Below are 19,934 nucleotides of genomic sequence, written 5' to 3'. Positions count from 1 at the left end.
CCATAATAACACAGGCAACGAGAGAAAAGTTGAATTTTTCGTCATTGCATACGACCAATAAATGACGGGGATAAGTTTTCTGGTCACGGGGACGACATTTTCTGCGACTTCCAAAACGTCTGCAGGTTGTAAATGCTTTATCAGTGTACTTTTGAAAGCCACAGAAAAGTTGTGCAAAATCCAAAAAGGGGATGGATGCATAATGCTGAAGATTTGCTTAATTGTAATCTTGCAACCAAGAGCTTTCTTTTTGACAAATCATGATATGGCTAAATCATACCGCAAATTTCTAATCCCACGTAACAATTTGGGTAAATAAAATATAAAGGGTTAAGTTATCCACAATTTTTTATTATAGCAAACCGAACTACTTAAATTATCACTATTTTATTTTATTCCCGTTGAGACCAACGCTAGCTTTCAATTTAAACTCCTCGTTCATAACGACCATAATTAATTTTGTACAAGTTTATAATTCTCTGCTTACTTTTTTTGTTTGGATGGCTTCTAAGCTTTCCAGAGTGCGCGAAAGTCTGCTCATCGGACACGATACTTGTTGTAAACACTTCGCGCTTGTTTGTACTTTATGGAAACTCTTCAGTCTTCTTTAATATAATATAATCTGCTACGTGTTCCAAAAGAGGAAGCAAGCTGGCTGCTTGCTGTCGATAAACAGAGAAGTAGTTAAAAAATATACCAACACGGAAGAGTTGTAGTTTTCCTTCCATCAGCTTCGCTCTGATTTTCAGTACCTACTAGATAAGTCTCCTGCAGTTGCTGTACAAATCAAGGAAAATCGCAAGCGTCAGTAAAAACTCCTATCGTTAACGAGACTGAAGGATGCTGGCAGCATGATGAAAAGTTGCTGCCAACCTTCCAGCGAGTGAGTGAGTGGTCGGTGATGGAAACGATAGAAGCAAAGTAGCGCGTTGCAAGTGACTGTTGACAGGTTTACTTCCACAAAATTTGCATCGTTTTGTAGGTGTTACTGCGATAGCAGCGGAAAACAGGTCTCATAGCTTTGAAGCCAAATGATCGAGCGAGCTCTGCTTCCAGAAGAAGGAATAGGAATTTCGTTTGTTCGGATTGCTTCGTAGAATCGTTCCATGCTCCAGCTTTCATGTGACAGCTCTTGATACATCACAGTGTGACTGATGCTGACGCTTGCTTTTCGCAAAGCATTCTGTGCTTTGAGCGATGCATTCTTTCAGATTGTAGATTTTGATCGTATGTTAGACGAATGCGACGTACCGACTGCGAACAACAGCTGCGGGTGATATGCTTATGAAATGAACACATTTTTGGCAGATTGAACCTCTAGTGAGACTGCCCAAAACTGTTGATTTTTCTTGAAGTGTTCTCTGATGATATGAAAGTTCGAAGTTATTGGTGAATAATAAAAGTGATGTAAAAAAGTTTTTTGAATTCGTCCAATGTCCAATGTCCAACAATGCGCATTGAGAAATTTTCCAGTTATATTTCATTTTCATGGTTTCCGTTATTGCCAGGACACGTAAACAATACGCTAGAAACTCATGATGCCTATATCCGAAAGACACTTAAACCTAAAACATTTTCTTATAACGCTACTACCCTTTTGTTAGCTATCTTCGGATTGCACCTTTTAGGTTATGTCAATAAAAATTTTACCAGCAACGTGTCTAAAAGTGTGTTTTTCCATTCCCTTTGCAACGACTATCGTTTGACTAAGAGCCTTTTGGGTAGAAGGTCTAGAAAAGAAAATTGTTTAGTGAATTCTGCAAGAAAACCATTCTCAATCATTCTAGCCTCGAAAGCCTCATTAATTCCTATGCCATACAATAGGCGATGCTGTTGAAATTCAAGATATATGAAGATCATTCCTAAATAATGTAGACACAAATGTCCTACGATTTTCGTTGTATGAATCATCACAATCCATATTTAAACTATTTGAATACACATGTTTTTTCATTATTGACATTTTTTTGCATCATAATTCATATACCTGTGGGATGAAAAGGGTTTTCATTGAGGCAGATATTCAAAGTCCGTGAGATTGCTAACAACGGTAGTTTATTATATAGGGATTAATTTCAAACCTATTTATTAACACAAATTAGTGCTTCAGTCTATTGCTTCAAGAATACTATAATACTTCAGATCCACCGTCAGGGAACGATTTTTCTAGACTGGTCTACGGGGAACACTACATCATTTCGTGCCTCAGGATTAATCTGATTAAATAAAAGGTAAAAAGTTAGGTCTAACTGCCATGAAAATAAAGTCTAGACGCATTGAAACCATAACCGTTGTGTTGATTTTCCAGCTGAAATTTTAGTAACACGAGCAGCAAAACTGTAAGGCAATTGTACTCGTCAGCTGGGAACAGTTATACCTTTATTAATATATTAGCTAAATGAGACACGAACCTGCACAGCTGTGCTGTATCAAATTTTATTACCGTTCTAATGAAAACATTCATGATAATTAACCCTCAATAGCAGTGCGGAATGAAATCAGTAATAACAAAGTAATAAACAAGGCTACTTTCAAGGAAAAATAATATGGCCGTAGTCAATTTTAACTTCAAGGGTTTTTATCTGTATTTTCTAATCTGTTTATACAAACGTACAAAATTGAATTCAGTTTTGCGACCCAAGATTTCGTGACTACAAGCAATGGCGTAAGTCAACTTTTGTTTCAAGCCGCTTTAACTAAATATCAGAAAGTGCGTGTAGTTTGACTATAGAATAGTTTATTCCGAATGCTGAAAATTTGCAAAACCAATTTGCTAGCACAAGGCTTAGGCTATTTACCGTTTGAGAGGCAATAACAACGGACAGAACTCCGAACGAACGAGTTTTCGACTCCCAGTGGAGAGAAAATCGTTTTTGTCGACCGCCAATATGTAGGGTAATTGATCTTGAATGGACCTATTTAGCGCTTTTTAACACCACCACTCGCACTCCTGCTCAATTTACTCGTCATTTATAAATAATATGTGGTGATGTTACTATTTGTTGGAAAGTACCACCTTTTTTCTACATTATCAGTACGTTAAAAATGTATAATTGATGAAACTTTTATTAAATATATCGTTTTTTGCCAAAGCCTTTTTTTGATCTTGAATGGACCCAACATGATCTTGAATTGGACCTATTTTTGATTTTGAAATGGACCTAAATTAGGATTGTCATAGTTTCTTCCATGTAAATGAACAAAATAATAACAAAGAATTTTTTTTTAATAGTACAACTATACTACTGTTATTTATTAATAGGACACAAGGTTGAACAGCTTTTACCTTTCTTATACTCTGTTAGAAAGGTATGAAAGTCGGTTGAAAAATTTGAAATCGGTCACAGTCACCGAGGGTCTTGTTTTTATGTCAGCCCAATAATTGAACAATGTTTCAGTGACTTGATATGCGTTGTGTATGTATCTGTGTGTGACATTTGTATATTGGGAATTTATTATTACCTGTTGTTCAGATATGGTTGAAACGATTTCCACGTCATAAAAAAATTATGTCGCCTATTAGTTTCAAAAATTTAAACCATTCATTAAAAATATGTAATATAACTTGTATTAAACGTAGTTTATCAAGTACAGTGGGGTTCGAGTTTTTATTTAGTGACTACATATTTCGAAAGGTCAGACTTTTACTGACGCAGGACTACGTCTTACTGCAAAGCATCTAAAGGTTTGCGACAGCCTCTGTCGAACATTTTGAATGTAAAACCGTCGCAATCGTGAAAAATTCGTTAATTAGTGGTAATTATTCAATTTTTGACACATTTATATGCAATTTTTTCAGTTAAAAAATGGTCTAGATTTTGCCACGGTTTCGATTTTGACAACATAGGCGACACGCATTTGTTGTCAAATTCGAAATCATACTGTAAATGGTGCTTGAAAAAATTAGACTTGGTAATTCTACTAGGTTTAAAGGTAAGCTTAGATACTAGGTTTTAATTTTAAATGATAGTCGATGAAGAACTGTACCAGATAGAAAATAGGAAGTTTCAAAAATGAATATTTTAGATCTCAGAGTCACTCAATTCCGGTGGACAAGGAGGTATTAATTTTGTCACAAGTCAGAGGGGAGAGGTGCTTAAAGAAAACTTTACATCCCCCAAGAAAAAAATCAGAGGGGTTGTGTATAAGATACGACCACGGATGATGTAGTACAACGTTAGTACGGTTGCATGATTTTGAATATTTTACTAAACTGATTTTTAATCTATCTGTCAATCGACCAAAAGGTGATGTAAAGTCAACCTGCTTACTTATCGGCGGAATATAAGGCCTTTGCAAAATATTTTTTAAGTTTTTGTCACCCCCCCCCCCCCCTTTGGAAATTGACTTGAAAAATCGTGTGGCTAAAAAAAATTTGGAGGATATGAGTATAAAATCAATTGTCCGTGGGCTCTACAGCCTGAAAAACTCGAAAAATGAGTGTACTTAACACTTCTAGCACGAAACAGAAATGGAAATTCGAATTCGGAGTTCCCGAAAATCGTCCAAAAAAAATTCTCTCGGTTTTGCCTTTTTTCGTACATTTTTGCATGGAAAATAATAACGTATATACGTATATATTAAAAGCAAGAACAGATTTGGTTTTCACGCTTAAACTTTAAATAAAAATGCTTCAACCCATGTTTTTTGCTCGATTAAAAAATTCACTTTGCCCCCCCCCCTTTAGTGGCCCAACACCGGAAGGACAAAAACTTTATAAAATATTTGTAATGGCCTAATTTTACTTTATTCTGAGCCTCATAATTATTTTAACTAAACTAGAAAATTATCAAATACAATATTATTTTTTTAGGCATATCCAGTTCGAAAATGGTCCAGATATTGATCCAAATTTTATATTTTTTGCACCATATTATTATCCAGGCCTTTACCTAATTTCTAAATCCTCCATTGACACACAGATGATTTTATTGCCAAACCGGGTAATTTTGTAGGGCGGTTGGGCATCACAAAGTTTCACGAGGGTGAGGAAGTTGGCGTTCTTAACCATCAGAAGTGGCTGCTTCTTTTTACTCAGACGAGTCTGATTTTGTGACTACAGGATCCGGTTGAATTTTATTGTCCTTAGGGTTTTCGGTCAGCGCGCTAAAGGTGTTTTGAAGCTTTGGTATATGCTTGATTAACGTGTTTAAACTATTTCTCATCTGAGTTTTGTCAAAACTTAAACTTACAGCAAAACTTTTTGCTGTATTTATATGGAAAATACAGGGCGTTATTTGTCCATGAAAAAAATTTTGATTCCAACCATTTTTACGATGTTGCCCGTAGTTAACTATCTAGCAGGGATAACCACTTTAAATAGAGTTTGGAATATTAGCTTCGAATTCTCAATTCGAAGTTCCAATATTAGAGTTTCCTATACAATAAAGCTATATATAAATCTTCAGAATTGTATTCTCAAATAACTTGTTTCATTCTTCTGTGCATTACTTTTAATGATACAAGAATTGTCCCGTTTAGCATAATTTGGGAATTTTTTTACATAGGGCGAATAAATTGGGAAAATTTTGCTCTACTTATATAGATTACTTATATAGATTATATAGATTACACTTTTGCTTCGTGCTAAAACAAATACGTAAAATCCAATTGAAAAATTTAAGTGTAACTGGTTTTGTGCTAAATGCAAATGAAGCAAAAATAGCTCTTTTTTAAGGGGTATAGTACCTTTTACACCATATTTTTTGCCTAATTTCAAATAATTTTTTCTCGATAACGCGAAAGGCAAATTGAATCGGGTTTTTTGCATTCGAAACATTGCATTTTATACTAATATTTGCAATTTTGTTTTCATAAGGGAACCTCTTCCCCTTGCCCCTACGGCTCCTTGAAGATAGTCGTTCAAAAAAACCATGAATTGTGGTACCATGGATTGGCGCTGGGGGGGCTTATCCGAATTGAAAAATTCCAAAACGAGATGAAAGAACATTAAATTATCTCGTGTTTGATCCATCCTTTTTTAGAATTCGAACACACAACAAAATGGCGGACATTGAAACATAAAAGTATGGTTTTTAGCGAAAAAATTGACTTTAAACATTTCTAAAAAATTCAAAAATTTTTCAAGATCAAGAAAAGATGGGTCAAACACTAGATAATTTTGTTGGCTTTCAATCAAAAAAAGAATCATAAGAATTGCTTGAGCCGTTCTTGAGATATTTATGGTACCGACTTTCAAAACCTGGTTTCGATAAAAACAACGCTGAAGTTTTTACTCGTTGTTTAATCGCTCCAGACATGCGCGGTACAAATAGCTGTAACTTTGTCAATATTTGGAATTCATGCAAACGACTTCAAACACATATGGTCAAAATGTTAATCTTTCGAAATAATCAATAAAAAAATTTAGGTTTTAAAAAATTGAAAAGGTACTATGCCCCCTTAACAGAAGGCAGTTAGTATCCCTCTTATCTTTTGATCCATCTTATCTTTTAATCAATGATGGTTAAAATTTTTGTACAATACTGATTTTGTACAAATTAAGTTTATATTATTTTAAGCATAAAATGACATATGTTAGCTAACTAATTAGGAAGACTTTTTAGTTTCAAAACTAGAGGCTACAATGTACAAACACTATGAAGCAACTACGAAAAAGGATGAGTGATAGTTAGTTTTATCAATATAATTAAGTTTTTATTTAGGCTATAAATCAAGCCTACTTTCAATATCCCGTGCTTATAGATTAATTATAAACGGAGATACTATAGTGACAACAAGCAGTTTTATGGAATATACAACGGCGTGTTCGTTGGTGGTAGGCAATGATAGCTACCGGCAGTGATGTCTCGGAGCGCAAAACTAGGTCCATTCTAAAATCAATACTAGGTCCATTCAAGATCAAAAAAGGGGGTTAACATTTTTAAGGAATTTGAAGATTTTACTAGTTTTACTGAATTTTTAAATACCTAAATTGAAATTACACATATTTTAGCATCATTTTAAGAGTATTGTTTTATTTCAAACCAGAAGGGTTCCGGGTAGTAACAGTTTGAAAATACTCTATGGTGACTGCCAAAACGCTGAAAAACAGCTACTTTTAAATAAGCGGCAATAAAGTGGTTTTGGCTATAATTTTAATTTAATTTTAATATATTTACGTTCAGAAATGATTAAAGATAAACATAAAAGCTAAATACAGTACAAAGACTTGATAATTATATCCTAAAATTCTTATTTCAAAATAGGTCCATTCAAGATCAGAATTCGACTAGGTCCATTTCAAAATCATTTACCCTAATCGTTTTGGTGGGATTATTCAATAACCGATCGGACTATTGGACCGCTTGCAAAAGCACCACAAGGCGGTTTACTTCATTCGAACCGCACTGAAGTTCGCTTTTTCAACCCAGCAGCGGTTTGTTGCGGTAGTGCTTGTTGGTTTACCAGGAATGCAGAAACCGTAAATGGATAACAATCCTGGCGGCATAGGATGCCTACCGCGTCTGACTATGTCACACGTCATCGCCATTTATCTGTCTGCTGTTGGAAAAACAAGTTAGCAAAGCATCAATGCAATTACAAAAATATACCGATGTTGTTGCTGTGAAAGGCTGGTCATCTTCAATGTGTTATTGGACGTGAAGAAAAAATGCTTTGTGACAAACAATAAAACTTTACCCTCGATATTCAAAGTCCTTAAATTCACTTATATAGGTACAGCACCTGAAGCATGTGGTACATGCTCTGTTTTTCAATGACTCCATTTATATTGTATTGCTGAAGTTACACGTTTCATTTAATTTCCCAAATTGAAATATAAAATATGTTATTCTCAACTTTTGTTAAATCAAACGACAAACTAATAGAAAAGCACAATTTACAATGCAACATATGCGCTAAATCAGGATAAATCACTAAAAGTCGATTAGCGTGTACTTTCACCTGCGATAATACTTTTTCTATGGCGCGGTGGGGTAAGTTTTGTTTTTCTTTACTGTAGAAAAATATTGGCACACTGTGACTGACAAAATACCTAGCGCAAATTTAGAGCGGACCAATTTGTTTTGTTGAAACTCTGCTCTACTCTGTCCTGGTATATGGTCAATTTTTGAACACAGTGCTTCCATGCAATTGAAAGGAGGACATTCGCTGCAATGTATGTTTTTGTCAAGCTGAGTTCTAGTTTCATGACGCCAAGCGCCATTGCACGGCTGGAAATTTATGGTCTGAGCAGTTGAATGCTTTCCTGGTAGTAAAATATATGGGTTCAGAATAGGTGATACCAAGGGATGTGCTCCCCTGGTATATACGAGGTACCTTTCGTACTTTTATTTTATAGTTTGCAGTAATAAAATGCTATCATCGTTGAACTTGTAAAGGCTTTCTATTTTTATTCCTGTTAACATAACGGTTTTAACGATAACTTAATTGATGTAAAGGAATAATTTTATTAAGGTATTGGGAGTACAATATAATTGGATTCGTTTTTTAACGGTGAAAACTAATTACTAAAGTGCCGAGGAAAAATAAACCAACATCACACGAGCCACATCCGGAGTCAAGTTCTGCCCTGAATGATAGGTAAAACCGTGACAGGTCGTTTTCCAACCTAAAATAAAACCATGGAACGTTTGGAAAATATCTTGGGATTTGGTTTATACTGCGTGATCCAAAAGTTCTAAGGTCTACTCGTAGGCTACCACTTCGCGACAAACCCATCCTCCTCGGTTGAACATTTGGAAATAGATAACCTGCAAGTTTCCAAGAACTATGTTGCGCACGGCTACTAGATGAAACTCTACCTTACTCGGTTAAGCGCTTCGACCCTCGTCCAAGATGCTTGGCCGTAACCGCGGTGCCAGGTGAAGACATCCTGAGAGCACGAAATGTTAAATCTAGGAAAAACTGCAAGGTATACAACCCTAAGGGTTGTACGAAAGGGTGACGTAGGACTATATCAAATCATTAGATCAAAGCCTAATGTAAACTGCATTTCTAGTATATGTATGTTCATAAGAATCTGTGAGTGCCATTGTTTAAGTGAATATTTAAAAGAGAAGAGCGAAATATTCAGATTCCATTCTTCATTGGATGCAATCCCGGAAAAAAATAACCATAACACGAAGATCAAAATTATTATAACAGTAGAATATAAAATACAGTCAAAATAATAAAATTTATCGTCAGAAAAGATAGCCAATCCATCAAACTTATTGTTGTCCATCATAACTCTCATGGTTTTCAGAGATTATACCATAAAAATGACGGGTATTTAAATACTTTAACAATAAAAAAATCTAGTTTTTCGCGAACAAAAATTTTCATTTACAGTAAAAGTTATCGTCCTTTTATGGTAATTTTTTTAAGCGAAAAAGCAAAATATAAATAAAAAAGGCAGCAAATTTATGATGAAATATGGCCAATTCTATAGCATAAAACAAACAAAAATATGAATAAAATTTGAATTTGAGGCGCTTTAACAATAAATAATAAATAAAATAAAAGGGGTCTCAGTACACCTTAGAAAAAATCCTACTTTCTAAGACCCTCACATACCAAATTTGGTTCCATTTGCTTGATTAGTTCTAGAGTTGTGAAGAAATTGGTGTTTCATTTATATAGGAGCCCCCCTCTTACGACGTCCATAAAATTGCTCTCTCGTTCTCTTCATAAAATTGCTAATCATTTTATCTTTTCAACGACATATAAACTGTTCAGTTTCGTTCAGTATTTTAGTAGTTAGGGTAGATGATCCATTAGTTGCGCCACTAAGCACAATATACCTTCATTTTGCTTGTTTATTGAGGTATATGCTTCAATTAATGCTTGTGGGATATAAATTTATCAAATACAAGGTATTTGTCACAAGGCAAGACAATTGCTTTCGTCGTACGAGAAGCTTTATAAAGAAAAAAATGAATTTTCCGATTCAATTATATTGTACCAACAGTTGCGCTAATGTTTCCTTAATTAAGTTTGATGTTCCTTTAATTGTGTTATTCCATATACATTGCTAGGTTGCTAAGTGAAAAAACATCGTAGCAAAACTATAGATGAGCGCCTATAGTTGTGCGCTCCAACTGCGCGTTAGATTTTGGAAAATTGGCATTTTAGCAAATAATGCTTTAATTTTAAATGGTGTAGTCTAACTACCAATACGTCTAAAAACCTGTTTTATATAATGAATGTAATTGTTTTATCTAAAATGAATAGTTGCGCATTAATAATGAATAGTAGCGCAACTATTGGTACTACCACAACTACTGGATCAACTACCCTATTAGCATTTGAAATCTTTCATTCCGTTACACTTTTATTTTCGTTTTCACAAAGTGCTACCCAGTTCCAGTATAGTAAACACAGACGTAGTCCTACGTCAAAACTATCTTACTTACTAACTGCTACCAACCGAGAGCCGAGGTGGCTCTTGCCGTATTAAGAATTCCTCTCCACTGTAATCGGACCTGGGCTACTCGTCACCAATTCGTTGAGCGTTTCGACACACGTAACTCGGTTTTAATCTGTTGGGTCCCTCTATTCCTGGTGCCGGCGGGGTTATAGAAAGCAACGGATTTCACTGCACAGTTGTCTGGCATCCTTGGGGCGTGGCCGACCCACTGTAATCTCCCAACCTTTACCAGCCGTACAATGGGAACCTTTCCAAGTAGTACCTGCAAATCGTGCTTCATACAGCTAGGTCACTCTACGCTACCCTTTTGTACTCCGTCAAAACTATTCCGTAGCACTTTTCGTTCAAATATGGCAAGTGCACGCATGTCTTCCACGAGCAAAGGTACTATCTCAAGTCCTTAGAGGACAACCGGTCTGATTAGCGTTTCAACCAACGTCAGCTTTGTGCGATGGCATTTGCTTCTTGATCGAAACGTCTATCGGAAGGAAAAGTAGGCTCGACTTCCAGCTTGAATGCGTCGTTGATTCACTTTACACGTATTATTGTCGGCGGTGACTAGAGATTCCAAATAAACGAACTCATTAACCATCCAGGTCTTCACGATCTCTCTCCCCCTTATGATGCCTTTGCTCCTCACGATCGTAGTCAAATCATCCCGCGTTCGTCGATACTTACCTAAATTTTCCCTCATGCGAATGTTTAGATAGTTTTTCTAAGCTCTATTTTCCTCTCCATCGTTTATTGGCATTCCCCGCCAAACCAGTCATTTCGAGCGCTCGAGGTTTCCTGACCTAGCGTCACTTTTGAGACCACATTGACGGCCCAGCGAATCCAACTCCATCCGTCTTCGAGGGTCGGAGCAGGTAGCTTTCTCCAGTATGCGTGCAAAGTTCTGGGCAACTCAGAGATTGTCTAATTTCCGAATGTTTAACCGAGGAGGGCGGCTTTGTCGCTAGGTATAAATTGTCGATAGTTTTGAGCGCAAATGTACTACTACTAGTCGCTACCCGTACCCCATATAGAGCGTAGTGATGTTCGAGAAAAAGCAGCCATAGATGAGAATATGATGGATTTGGTTCAAGGTCCGTTGGACAGGAGACCTCCAGGTGGCTTTGTGGAAGAAAGTGCTTCTGATCACCAACCCTCGGAAAGCTGCAAAGTTGATGCATCGCTGGCCGTTATCATTCGTATCGATGTGGAAGCTGTTGGTCCCGATCAACGGTCTATACATTGCTTCCCATACTGCTTCCCATCATATGACCGATGACAATCTTGATGTCCCGCTGCATGCAGCTGCCATGTTACGTCCAGATGTGCAAAGAATGTTTCCTTCTCGTAATTTGGGTCTACCTCCGAGTGGATAATGCCCGTTTATGATGGTGTAGTTGAAGAAACGGCCTTTTATCCTCACCATGCACATTACGAACATTACAACGAAGTAGAATTTGGTCAAGTATCGACGTGCGCGAAATGAATTGACTGCGATCCTGGAGTGGAAAAAACGCCAGAAGGAGGACAGAGATCGTGAAGAATAGAACAACTATTTCCAGTTAATGGCACGCACAAATTCTATGAAAAGGTAAAACAGGTAAAAGATACACACCGAAGCCTGGTATGGGGACGAGCACGGAAACCTTATCATCAATGAGCTTGAGGTAATCGGCAGGTGGCAGCAGTTTTTCCATGGGCATCTTCAATGGCGGTAGAACAGAATGGTAACCTGGGCGTTTCTACAAACGATAACAGCGTTCCAACTATCGGACAACGAAGACCTATAGAGCCGCCGATAAGGACCGACTTGGATGAAACGTGTGGGTTGAAAGAAGACGATCGACTCGATTGCTGTAATTGCCGCGACGTTACACTGGTCAAAACCGTCAACAAGATGCTTTTCCAGATCTTGTTACGTAGTCTACCTCCAACATTACCACGGATCACATTCTTATATAGCGATAAATCCTCTAGAAATATTGGAAGTCCAAAGCGTCCTTGTATTGTACTTTCGTGGGTTTCAGGGCAGCAAACGATACAGTCAGAATCCCAACGTACTAGACGGCTCGACCAGGTTGAAGCCGACTTGCGTGTGTCGAGACGCTAAATGAATTAGTCACGAATAGCCCAGGACCGAGTACAAAGAGAAGAATTCGTGATAGTGGTAGTAGTAGTAGTAGTAGTAGTAGGGGAAAGCCCCCTTCAGTTCAAGGAGTTCCCAATGTATGTGGGTAGAATTACAGCAGATCCAAATTTGATTATCAAATGAATTTCACACTAATGTTGTTACAGAAGATCCAAAAGGGATTGGGCGGACCCACAAGCAGAGGCACTTGTGCGCAATCCGGGGTTATAAGAGTCGCCTTCCAGCATTAGGATCCTTCCATGTAATAATCAATTTCGCTGTACCAACTTTAACCCACGTGATGATTTGTTTGTTTTGAATTGATAAGTGCCATATTTGCCTCAGACCCTAAGGATTCAGGTTGGCAGTCCACTCCATCATCCAGCCTTTCACATTTATGATATTAATAATAATACTGTTAATAATATGATATTAAGATGAAATGCGGAATATATGGTAAAAATAGAACAATCTCACCAGCAGTCCTTCGTATGAAATAGAGTAGCGTCCTTTGAGGTTCCATAAGTGCTTCTAATAGTTAATTTAATTTCTCATTCTGGTATCCATGTGCAGTATTAAGACTCGTTTTGGCCAAAGTTTTTACTATATAGCAGTAGATGCTTTATAAGCTAAAACGAAAAAAATAATTAAAATAACTTATTAGGCTTATCTATTAGCTAGGCCGTGTGGCTCTGTCGTCTGCCCAAAACCGCGGTTTTGAGACTAGGCAGCCGGGAACCACCCAGCATCGCACCTCCTAGCTTGGCTACTCAATAGAGCATTACCAGGTATGGCCACGTGGAGGCGCTAGGTAGGGGCTTGGGATGGCTAGAGCTATATTGGACGCTCCTCATTTGCCTTCCCCATTTCATATCCACAAAGAGAAGAATTCGTGATACGGCAAGAACCATCCCGGCTCTACGTTAAAAAAGCAAAGCAAAGCAAAGCCTAAGTGCTGCATTCCGTTATCGAAACTTGACCTTCTGTTTTTATACGACAGACTTCGCAGTCAGCTGTTAGAGGGCAGAACTTATGAAATGGCATCAACCCGCTGAACTCGCCGAAACTTTATCCGATTGAGAAGCTTCGAACCATCACACAATGGTCCAAAAGCAGACATCAACGATTGAGTAAAAAATGCGTAATATTTCAAGGTTGGTGTCTTTAAAGAGCTTTATTATGTAAATATAGCGCATCTTTCTGTACTATTTGAGTTACCTTAAATCCATCAATGAAGGTGATACCAATTTTTGGTTTTTTAAATATGTTCAAGTTAATTTTTTTTCTTCCAAAAAGTTGTAGAACACACTTAAACAAGTAACTTTACTGAATATAGTAACTGTCTATCTCTTACTGGTTGCGAAATATAATGATTTGTGTAAACCTAACGTCTCCGACATCACTGATAAAGAAACTGACTAAAGAAATGCCATTGGAGCTCAGTCACTCGCGGCCTCCTGTCTTCATTAAATCTAATTTGCTCAACGATGATTGTTGTGAATGACTCTGTTCAATGTTGCAATGTCGAAAAAGTTGTACCAATATTTATTTCGAGTTCAACATTTAAGCGATTGTATGAACTATACGCTACAAATTTGATTGCTTGGTGCTTTCGTTAGGCAGCACGGATCGATTTCGTGATGATACGATGATATTTGTTGCCGTTTGCTTGCAGTCAATATTTTCTGCCCCGTTCATCAACTGATACTCTGCATGTTTTCGAGCAAAAGTTTAGAAGGTTTCATCGAGATTCATGTCCACTTGGTTTCGACGAACCGAAAATGAGTTACCTGCCACTTCTTTAATCAGTTTCTTTAGCGCAAACGATAGCGCAAATAGCATCCAGGCGTGAGTGTCGATAGTGTTCGTGGTGCGGGTGACCGTATAGCGAATTTCATACGGAAATTGAATAAAAATCTTTACCACAAACCTTCACCTTCATTTCTTTAGTCAGTTTCTTTAAAGTAAATATATAAGCAGAGCACGCGCGCGCGGGCTGATCGGCAGTGCCAAAGTTCTGTTTTTCTTTTTTTGTGTATGCGCCGGCAATTGTGCACGCCACAACGCATCACAATGAAGGTTCTGGTTCCCGATCGTAACAGAATGAAGAGGTACACATATAAGCCTGAGGATAGCCAGTTAAAATGGATTTTCGAGTGAAATACATATTGGTTCTGGAAAAAACTGGTGAGATTGTTCCATTGCATCATTTCAAATTTATGTTTCATTTTTAAATGCACATTTATACTACATTGCATGACAAAAATATAACAACACAGAGGCATCATATGAGTGGAAGACTGGAGGACGGAGTGAGGAGTCAACCGAAATCACAAGAAGGAAACTCCTGAAGATCTGAAACAATATTACTTATGTTGCGCTCTTCGAACAAACAAACCATCACGTGGGTTAAATTTGGTGCAGCGAAATTGATTATTACATGGAAGGATCTTAATACTGGAGAGTATTCTTATAACCCCGGAATGCGCACAAGTGTCTCTGCTTGTGGGTCCGCCCAGCCCTTTTTGGCCCTTCTCAACAGCATTAATGTGAAAATCATTTGATAATCAAATTTGGATCTACTGTAAGTCTACCCACATACATTGGCAGGACCTTGAACTGATGGTGGATGCCTCCCCCCCCCCCATACACATTAGATCGCCCTTTAATAAAAGAAATGAGAAAAGAAATCTCCGGGTCCGGAGATTTTTCAGATCGCAGTAGAATTTTTTTTATGTCATAAGTATTAAATGAAATAAAACTAGAAATCGACTTAACAGAGTGGGCAAAAGTTTTCCATTTCATTTGTGGTCGATCAGAATGAATCTTACACCAACCTGTAGAGCGCTGGTTCATGTCCTACACTCCGGAATATCTCTGGTTATCAGTTCTACTGGAACTCAAAATTGGTTGTTCGTCCGTTGTGGAAGGCCCTAGGTTGTGTTTTCTAATTTTCCTTTCTGGGGTCTGCCAATTATAGTAAACTGTACCGGCCAATTAAGGCCTGATGAATTTAGATCACTGAACCAGGGAATCACGGGTTTCCTTCATGTTCGGTTACTACTGAGGACTATTAAGACTGCTGACCAGCATCTATGCTGGTTTATATAGCTTTTAGTAACAATAGTGTGAGACGCAACAAAAGCTTATTCTTCTAAGGGAAGCGGGAAATATAGCGTGGCTTTCTTGCAGGTCCCTCACGAGTGGCAACAGTGATACCGACCGCAGTACGGGCGACGTGTCCAAGCATTGGTCATTTTGAATTTTTTTCAGGAATGTGGCAAATGGAGTATCAAATCACAGGATTTTTCAACACGAATTCTTGGGTGGACTTTTGGATGTATTTTCCCCGATATGGACTTTCCGGAATATCCGTTATCGGTTCTACCGGAACTCAAAACTGGCCATTTTGATTTTTCTTCGGACGTATGGAAAATGAGGTATCAAATCACGAAAACTGTCCAAGAATTCGTCTTGAAAAATCCTGTGATTTGATTCTCTTTTGCCATATTTCCACGGAAAATTTAAAATGGCCAATTTTTAGTTCCGGTAGAACCGACAGCAGATATTCCAGAATGTCCAGATCACCTCAAAATACATCCAAATGTCCATCCAAGAACTCGCACGGAAAAACTTTGTTATTTAACACTCCATTTGCTATATTTTTAAAGAAAGCTCCAAATGACCAATTTTGAGTTCCAGTAGAACCGATAACCGGAGATTTTCCGGAGTGTGAGACATGAACCAGCGCTCCACAGGATATTGTAGATTCATTCTTATTGACCACAAATGAAATGGGTAACTTTTGCGCACTCCATTACAGTCCGTTCGTTAGATGGTGCGATCAACAATTCTGGACTTTGGGATTGACTGGTTCAATGATACCAATGTTCAACCGGAAAAAATACTGCACTGCGAGAAACTGCATAAGGTAAAACCAGAGAATGATACCAATGTGTATACCCCAACATCGGTTACTTTCACTGGATTTGCTCTGCCTAACCAATGATGCTTGAGCAAGCGCTCTAAATGCATCTCAAACAATCTTTCCGCACCACTCATGAAACACTATCATATGACAAGTCAGAAACCATTGCTGGAGAGTCTAGAAAGAGAAACTTTTTCTTTCGTCATATTTTCTTAGAGCGGGATTGGGATTGGATTTGGATTTTTGAAACTTTCTGCATCACTTAAATTCTTTGTGCTATACCCGAGCAGGAGCGAAGAGCAAAACAATTTTAAAATGTGTTTTTGGAAATCGAATAACTCATATCAAAATTTGGTTTTGTTTTGGCTGACATAGTTGATAAAATAACAAAAAAATAATATCAAAATTTTACTCTTTTAGGCCCAAAAGAATAACTACTTGTGTTGTTTGAATAACAAAGTAATAACATGACTGTATTTAGAGTTTAGAATAACATATTTTAGTATTATTAAGGTATGAATAACAAATGCAGTAGTATATGATATATTAAAAAATCATTTTATAAAATATTTATAATATAAAATCTCTTTAAATAAACCAATAAAAAAATTGTATGAAATATATCGAATGTCATTTTAAGGCCAAAATAAGATATGATAACAAAATCAGTTATTAAACTCATCTTACAACCACTGTGCTATATATCTACTCAATAACAAAATGTGTTATCAATGTACCTCCATATCTATTCAATAGCAAAATGTACCATTATAACACAGTTTGATATTGTTTTTATATTATTTTGCTCTTTGCTCTTGCTCGGGTATTGACATATGTAATTGAACTTTTTCTCTCGCCACATTTGAATATAACTCTCACGACGTAGGTTGCCTCCGTAATGATAACTGTTCTACCTTGACTTATAAATAATTGTAACATTTTCGATGATAATTCTAAACTAAGGGAATATGCTACATATTCCTAAGCGACCCAAACCTATCTTCATGCTACAAAAACTTTATTAATATAGTTAAAAATCGTTGTTAATTTATACTTCTGTTGGCACCCAGTGAGATTATAAAATATGAGGTTGAGTGGGCTAACGTTGCCTCACCAGAAAAAACGAATCTTCAATATTCATAGTAAAGCACACAAACGTAAAGAAAACCAATTTGAAATATGAAAACAGCCATAAAATATCTGCACGGAAGAAATTTACTGCCAACCATATTTGAATTTCCATGAAATATGAATTACGAATAGTGTAGGTTTGTACGCTCGGTGCGCGTTCATTGCGAACCAGTTGTTCTAACTACAATCCATTGTAGTAAAATGTTGGTTGGAGGTACCTTATGATTTATATGTAGCACCTGTTCGTAAGCCAATTTTCCCGCCCGGCAGCAGCAAGAGACATGACTATGCATTTATCCCGTGCATTCGGCGAATCGTGAGTAAACTTTACGTCATGCAAGCCCCACAGGCAGCGCTTCTAGGGAGTAGAGTTTTCAATTTCAAATTAAGTCTATTTATCAAACGAAGTCTTAAACAGTAGTTCTTAGATGTCGCGTAACTGCTTCGTGAGCAAAAGTTCGTTCTTCCTCATTTCCCGTAAAACTCCCGAGTCCTACTCGGCGCACACTGGTAGCAGCATTAAACTCTCCTGCAGTTCACATGGCAGCTGCAGCAGCAGCAGCAGCAGCAGTCCGTGCCTTTCGAAAAGCTCATTACTGCTCCCATCACCCTCCGTCTCCGTGCTTACATTTGCATTGCTGCCTTTGTAATTGCTACCTACCTCTACCTCTGCTGAGGGTGAGATTTTACAGAAAGGATCCCAAACAGCGCTGACAAGCGCGAACTTTACTCTCCACCTGAGTTTGGACAGACAGGCTGCGCGACTTCAGCATTAAAAACCCGTTAGTGAAAATGAAACTCTAGAAGGATAGTGTCATGAATCTGTTTGGTACCTACAAGCTGACATTAAGTGAAATGTAAATTTTCAGCACAAGGAGAATTATTACTTTCGTTATTAAATGATGGATATAATGATTTCCATTATCATATAAATCATATTTTGATAAATGGAAGACTATAAAGAAATGTTCTCGTGCGTCATTTTCCCTTCCCAGATAGCCAATGTGCATTGCTAATACAATGCAAATGCAAGTTAATAAGCAGTTAAGTCAACTTAAACGCTATTTAATACTTTTGCCAAATAGGCAAAATATACAGCCACTTTACTCTAACTCTGTCAAAATGCGGACAATGCTTATTTACACCTGATTACTGACAAGAAGAATTCAAACACAATTTAGAGCGCTGATTTACAAAATGTGAATAAACCATGTGAGAATCACTACCTACAGCACCATTATATAGGTTGACTTACACTTGATTAATTGGATCTATTCAAAATTCAAACCAGAATTTATCTAAATTGCTTAACAAAGACAAAATTAAATTAAACGTCATATAGTATAGTTCAACGCAGCCTCCATTGCCTGCAATCTATGGCGTCAATTTGACTTTTACTAGCCTGTTACCATAAACTGTGTACAGAGTGTTCAACGCTACGATCAATATTGAACTGAACTGTAATGTGGAATCCTCATGCGGCAGTCAACCGCAGAATAAACAACTCTATCTGTATACAGTACCTTTCCGGTGTTTTAACCATCGTATGTTGTGCCAATTTCGCTTCCAAATTTTATATACTTGCGTTGCATTCAACAAACGTGTGATGGATGGCTTTGCGCGCACGCATGAGAGCAAATTCACGCTTGGCTTTGTTGCCAAAAACGGAAAATCACTGTGCACTGACTGGCTATGTGTAATAGAACATTGGCATGACTGATGCGAATCACTTAACCTTTCAGCCTAAACTGATTGGCCAATAAAGCGGTGGCGAAGTGTTAAAGTGCTGATAAAGGATCTCCATTAGCATAGTAGAGCAGCCATGAAATAATACACCGCCACCAGCGTGGTTGGTTCGCTTTGTAACATTTACAGATTTTTGTTACTGAGTGAGTTGCGAAGCACACTAATCGTTGATTGATGGGGGCAAGGTTAGTCAAGAGAGGTTTTCTGATGTTCAAATTTGTTTTTCACCCCCGCTGGTTACCCTTGACGATCACCGAAATTTTCAAAGCGGAAACTGTTGAATGGATAAACAACGTCGATGGTTGCTAACCAATCCTCCCGCGCACTTCTGTTCTACAAACTGTGAAAACTAGATCACCTATTTTAACTCACCTTGGATGGGGGATTATCCGAGCTTTTATCAATTTGGGTCATATGGGTATGGATATTGGGAACACGGATTTAGCCGTACTTGAGAATAGATTAATTTTATTGACTTGAATAATAGTAGTGAAGCCTTAACGCTCTAAAGATTTTTATTGAAGAGAAAATGCTTGTAAAGCAATCAAAACAGTTCTCTTTCCCGAAAAATCATCGAAACTGCTGGATTTGACAAAGTTCATGTAAACAAACCACCTAAAACTGTCATTTGTCGGCAA

This window comes from Sabethes cyaneus, chromosome 3 (genome assembly GCF_943734655.1).
Source record: "Sabethes cyaneus chromosome 3, idSabCyanKW18_F2, whole genome shotgun sequence".
Taxonomy (NCBI): Eukaryota; Metazoa; Arthropoda; class Insecta; order Diptera; family Culicidae; genus Sabethes; species Sabethes cyaneus.
This window is presented reverse-complemented; position numbering follows the sequence as displayed.